Here is a 4,900-nt window from a genome sequence, read left to right as displayed (position 1 = left end):
TTATATCATATTTGCTTTGTTGTACTAAGAGTTAACGTTCATCTTGCTTATTTCCCATGCTCTGTGCATTAGTGGATTCAAATAAAAGGAAAAGAGATTCTACCTAAAATTTTGGAAGAATTTCCTTATGCTAAAAGTTGTTGGACAGTGGAATACAGTCCACATTCTCAGGGATTAGAGCAAGGGACCCCACAAAATTGAAAAAACCACAAACTCTCTTTGTAACCTTGAAACACATAACTTCCCCCACATTTCCGTAGTGCTTCTGCTTTCAGTCTGATGTTAGCAGCTACAGCTGCAAAGGATCCACCTTCTCTCCTCCTCCCCCTCCCTCCTGGCCAGACAGAAGCAACACATTATCTTCCCAACTTTGACAAACTTTGCATTTTCCTCATTTCCAAAGTCTTTCCACTCTGAATTCAATGTTTGCTGCTATCACCAGAAAGGGATGGTATGGTTTTTCTTTTATCTACTTGGGAGAAAGAGTGAGGAGGAGGAGTAGGAGGGGAGATCAGTTGGATCCTCCTGAGGGTGGCTGCAAACATCAGATTCAAAGGGAAGGTCTTTTGAAAATGAGGAGGATGCAAAGCAGGGGAATGTATGGTGCTGGTTTTGACTGGCTGGAAGGAAGGGTGAGGAAGAGGGAGGTTAAGAAGTTGACCTCATTAAGCAGCAGATACAAAGTCACAAATAGTCAAAACCACAAATTGAAACCTGCAAATGTGGAGGGCCAATTGCACACTGCCTCAGAGTGTAATGAAGTTGCCTTCTTTGGAAGTTTTTAAATAGAAGCTGAATGGCCATCTGCCAGGAGTACTTTGATTGTATATTCCTACATGGTAGGGGGTTGGACTGGATAGTCTTTGTGGTTTTTTCCAACTCTATGATGTTATGAATGAGTGAATTTCCTGTGGCTCGGCTTCACTAGAGGAAGAACTGTCACACAACCATAGTGTGGCTCAAACCAAGGCCAGGTGGGGCCTGGCCTCTAGCCCTGGCCACAGGATAGTAGCTTTATGCAATAGTCAAGAGTTTAGCCTCCCCCCCCCATTTTGCAGTAAAAAACAAAAATGCCATCAACCTTAGCCAGCAAAGGTCTCCCTGCACAGGCCCCTAATCAGCTAATAATTGGCTGTAATGGTGCAAACAGCAGTGGCTTGTGTGTTACTGAATTTATCAACTAGTGAAGATGGAGGTGGAATTGCATACTATGTTATCCAGGCCCATATAATAATCTGCACATACCAGAGTCTGACAGCTAGTTCTCTCAGATATTCTCCCCCCACATCACCTATGGAGGAAACTTATTTTCTCTTTGTGTAGGCCTATCGAGTGCAGCAGCTTAAAAAGCCAATATGAATCTAGGCTGCAATAGGAGCATAGCATCCAGATAAAGGGAAGTAACAGTGCTAGTCTGTTCTGCTTTGGGGAGACCTCACCTGGAATACTGTGTCCAGTTCTGGGCACCACAATTCAAGATGGATGTGGACAGGCTGAGGCAACAAGGGGATCAGCTATTTTGGACCCATCTATTTGTGTCATTTTGGTGCTATTCAGACCGGCCTGGATTCGTGCTAGGGTTGCGTGAGGGCAGCGCCACCGCATGCTCCGCAACCCTAGCACACCACGGTGGCATCAAAATGGCGGCGCCCTGTCTATATGGGCAACACCATTACGATGTGATTGACACATGTCGCACTTGCGATGTCACAAGTGCACCTTTTGCGCACTCAGGCATTGCAAGTGCAACAAAAAAAGAACCCGCAAAAAGCGGGTTCTTTCCCACCGACAGAAAAGGAGGCGGCGACAGATTGCCCTTTTTGGGTGGTCTGTGTCCCGCCATTGGCAATCTACAGTATCTGTTGAGCTCTTCTCTAGCACCACATTTCAAAAGAATTTTCTTCCTATCAGCTTTTTTCACTGTCCAGCTTTCACAACCGTACACATAAATGAGGAATACTATAGCAAGGACTATTCTGACCTTTGTCTTCAGTGATATATTTTTACTTTTCAGGATCTTGTCTAGTTCTTTCATTGCTGTCTTTCCAAGTCCTAGTGTTCTTCTGATTTCTTGACTGCAGTCTTTGCTGTGATTAAATATTGAGCCAAAGTATGGAAAAACTATTTTAATATCATCATCATCTACTCTAAAATTATGTATTGTAAATTATGTATTGTTGCAATAAAACATATTTAAGTGGCTTCCTTCCTTCAGCTGATTGGCTAGATGGTAGAGGCATGCCACTGCTCTCATTATGTTAGGATTCTTGGAAAAAGTCTTAATGTTTAAAGTATAATTGACTCTGGGAATAAGAAGGCTGTTCTTGCGAAAGGTATAAGGCTGTGCAGGAAGCAAGGAACTTGCTGTGTTTTTCCTTTTGGCAACTGGGCATCTGCTAAAGTACGTCACCATGATTAACCTTTCTAATCTCCTGAATGTCTGTAATTCACTGAAGAAGTTGGATTAGCTGAATCTCAAAGAGTTTTTTTCTTGCTTTTTATTCAACATATTTTTCAATCAAGCATAGATAGCTGTAGCAAACTGGATTGCTTTAATGGTTATAATTAGTTACAATATTGTCTATGTGATGGAAGAATTTAAATGCTTTGATATCTTATACTCAATTTATATTAATTTTATTAAAATATTTATTATTTCCTTTTCTGTCCAACAAGGCCTTTTCTGTCCAACAAGGCCCCCCTAATCAATGATGAAATATATTAAAAAGCATTTTTAAATACAGTGCAAAATCATTTTAAATATAGTTTCAATTAATATAAATGAGTGGATATAAAAACATAATCAGATTAAATGCATCACCACACAGTATATCAGAATTTGTCAGAGGGATACTGTGAAACATAACAAATTAGTACCAGAGAGATGGGAAATCATTGATGTGAAGAGAGAAAAATCTGAAAATAGGAGTAACTGGGTTATAGAATTATGGAATCATAGGGTTGGAAGAGACTACAAGGGCCATCCACTCCAACCCCATTCTGCCATTCAGGAACTCACAATCAAAGGACCCCTGACAGATGGCAATCCAACCTTTGTTTAAAAATCTCAAAAGGAGATACCGCCACTCTCCAAGGGAGTGTGTTACACTGTCAAAGGGAGTGTTCCCATTCGCCTATAAAGCGGATCATGATGCGAATGTAGGGGGTATCATTTCCACTGAAGCCCAAATTAGACCCGCATTGCCCCGGAATCGTTCCCATTGCGTTTCGAATCTGATTCGGTTTATATTGTATAATCCGGATTATATGCCAATAAACCGGTTTAAAAAACAGTAGGTTTTAACATGGATTATTTTTGATCCCGGGGTACAATTCACTGTAATCAATGGGAAACGACAAGGGTGTCTGATTCGGGATCCTGGAGATGGGAGGAGCAGCACTTGAGGGGCTGGCTTGGGGGGTGTCACCCTTTTGTTCTCTTTCTGCATTGTCAGCGCCATTTTCTTCCATTCGCATAGTCTTTCCCCCAGTGGAGTGGGAAGCAGGGTAAGGTGATCGCGTTACATTGAGCTCCAAATGCAGTAAACACATTACTCCCCCTACAACCTCCCCTCTGCTCCACATTCATAGACCGATGTGTCAGGAGAGCCATTGAACACCATTTTAAACTATTATTTTTTCTGTTTTTTTTTTTTTTGCCTCTGCCTGAGGCAGCAAATGGGCTTTGCAGTAAATGCCTGCTTAATCGCCCCCCAGACAGCCCAGGCAGCAATGGGGGAGATGGGAAGGGATTAAGGGTGATTAGAGCCTTCTCTCTGTCTCAAAGGGAATCTGGGGAGACATAGGAGAACCTGGATGCCCAGTGATCTGGGGGGGCAATAGAGCCTTTCCTTCTCTCTTTCCCAAACGGAATCTGGGGAGACATAGGAGAACCTGGATGCCCAGCGATCTGGGGGGAAAATAGAGCCTTTTCTTCTCTCTTTCCCAAACGGAATCTGGGGAGACACAGAAGGGTCTTTGCAGCCGATTTTCATTGGTTGCCCAAAAAACAAAAAAAACAAAACAAAACAAAAAAAACAGAAACAGAAACAGAGAGCAAAATATACTGTGTCAAAGTGTTTTGAATCAGGTGACGACACTTGTGACGTCTGAAGCCTACGCGCTTGATTGACAGCTTGCAGACACAAATGGGAACGGGGAGCAAATTAATCCGCTTTAAAATACAGCGATTTAAAATACATGGGAACGAAAACAGGGTCTAAATGAATCGGGGTAATTTGCCCCTTTTCGTAAATGAAACAATGGGAAAAAATCGAATTATTCTCGGAACATAATCAGAATCAGAATCGTACCAATATAATCCGTTTTATCTGCCAAGTGGGAACACCCCCAAAGAACGTTTACTATCAGGAAGTTCCTCCTAATGTTTAGGTGGAATCTCTTTTCCCATAGCTTGAATCCATTGCTCTGGGTCCTGTTCTCTGGAGCAGCAGAAAACAAGCTTGCTGCCTTTTCAATATGACACCCCTTCAAATACTTAAACAGGGTTATCATATCAGTTGCTCAGTTGCCAAAAGTTGCCAAAAAGTTTAATGTACAATTGTCCAAAAGAATGGTTGAATACCATAGTGGGGCATATCATAGTGGTATACACAGCCTCATCTCATGTTTTGCTTGCTTTGCTTAAGCTCGTTAACAAAAGGGAGTGGTTCATATTTTGCACAGCTGTTCAACTTATATAATACCTCACACTGGGAAAGGAGAGAACATAAATGTAATTTAAAAGTTGATTCCCCTAATCATCAACTGCTTACACTGTCTCATCAGTGCAACAATATCTACATACAGTGTTAAAAGTGCTATGAACCAGGGCCGATGTTTCCCTAAATCTGCTCCCATGCAATAGGCTTAGGGTTGCCATAAGTCAGGACTTCCAAAC

The 4,900-nt window shown here is 42.0% G+C and overlaps 1 protein-coding gene across 2 annotated transcripts in view; it reads right to left on the bottom strand.

The window, feature by feature from the left end:
• C2H3orf18 (chromosome 2 C3orf18 homolog) overlaps window positions 1-4,900 on the bottom strand; it is a 504,125-nt gene that overhangs the window by 471,763 nt on the left and 27,462 nt on the right. The window lies entirely within an intron of this gene.

Source organism: Sceloporus undulatus, chromosome 2, assembly GCF_019175285.1.
Source record: "Sceloporus undulatus isolate JIND9_A2432 ecotype Alabama chromosome 2, SceUnd_v1.1, whole genome shotgun sequence".
NCBI lineage: Eukaryota > Metazoa > Chordata > Lepidosauria > Squamata > Phrynosomatidae > Sceloporus > Sceloporus undulatus.
This window is presented reverse-complemented; position numbering and strand designations above follow the sequence as displayed.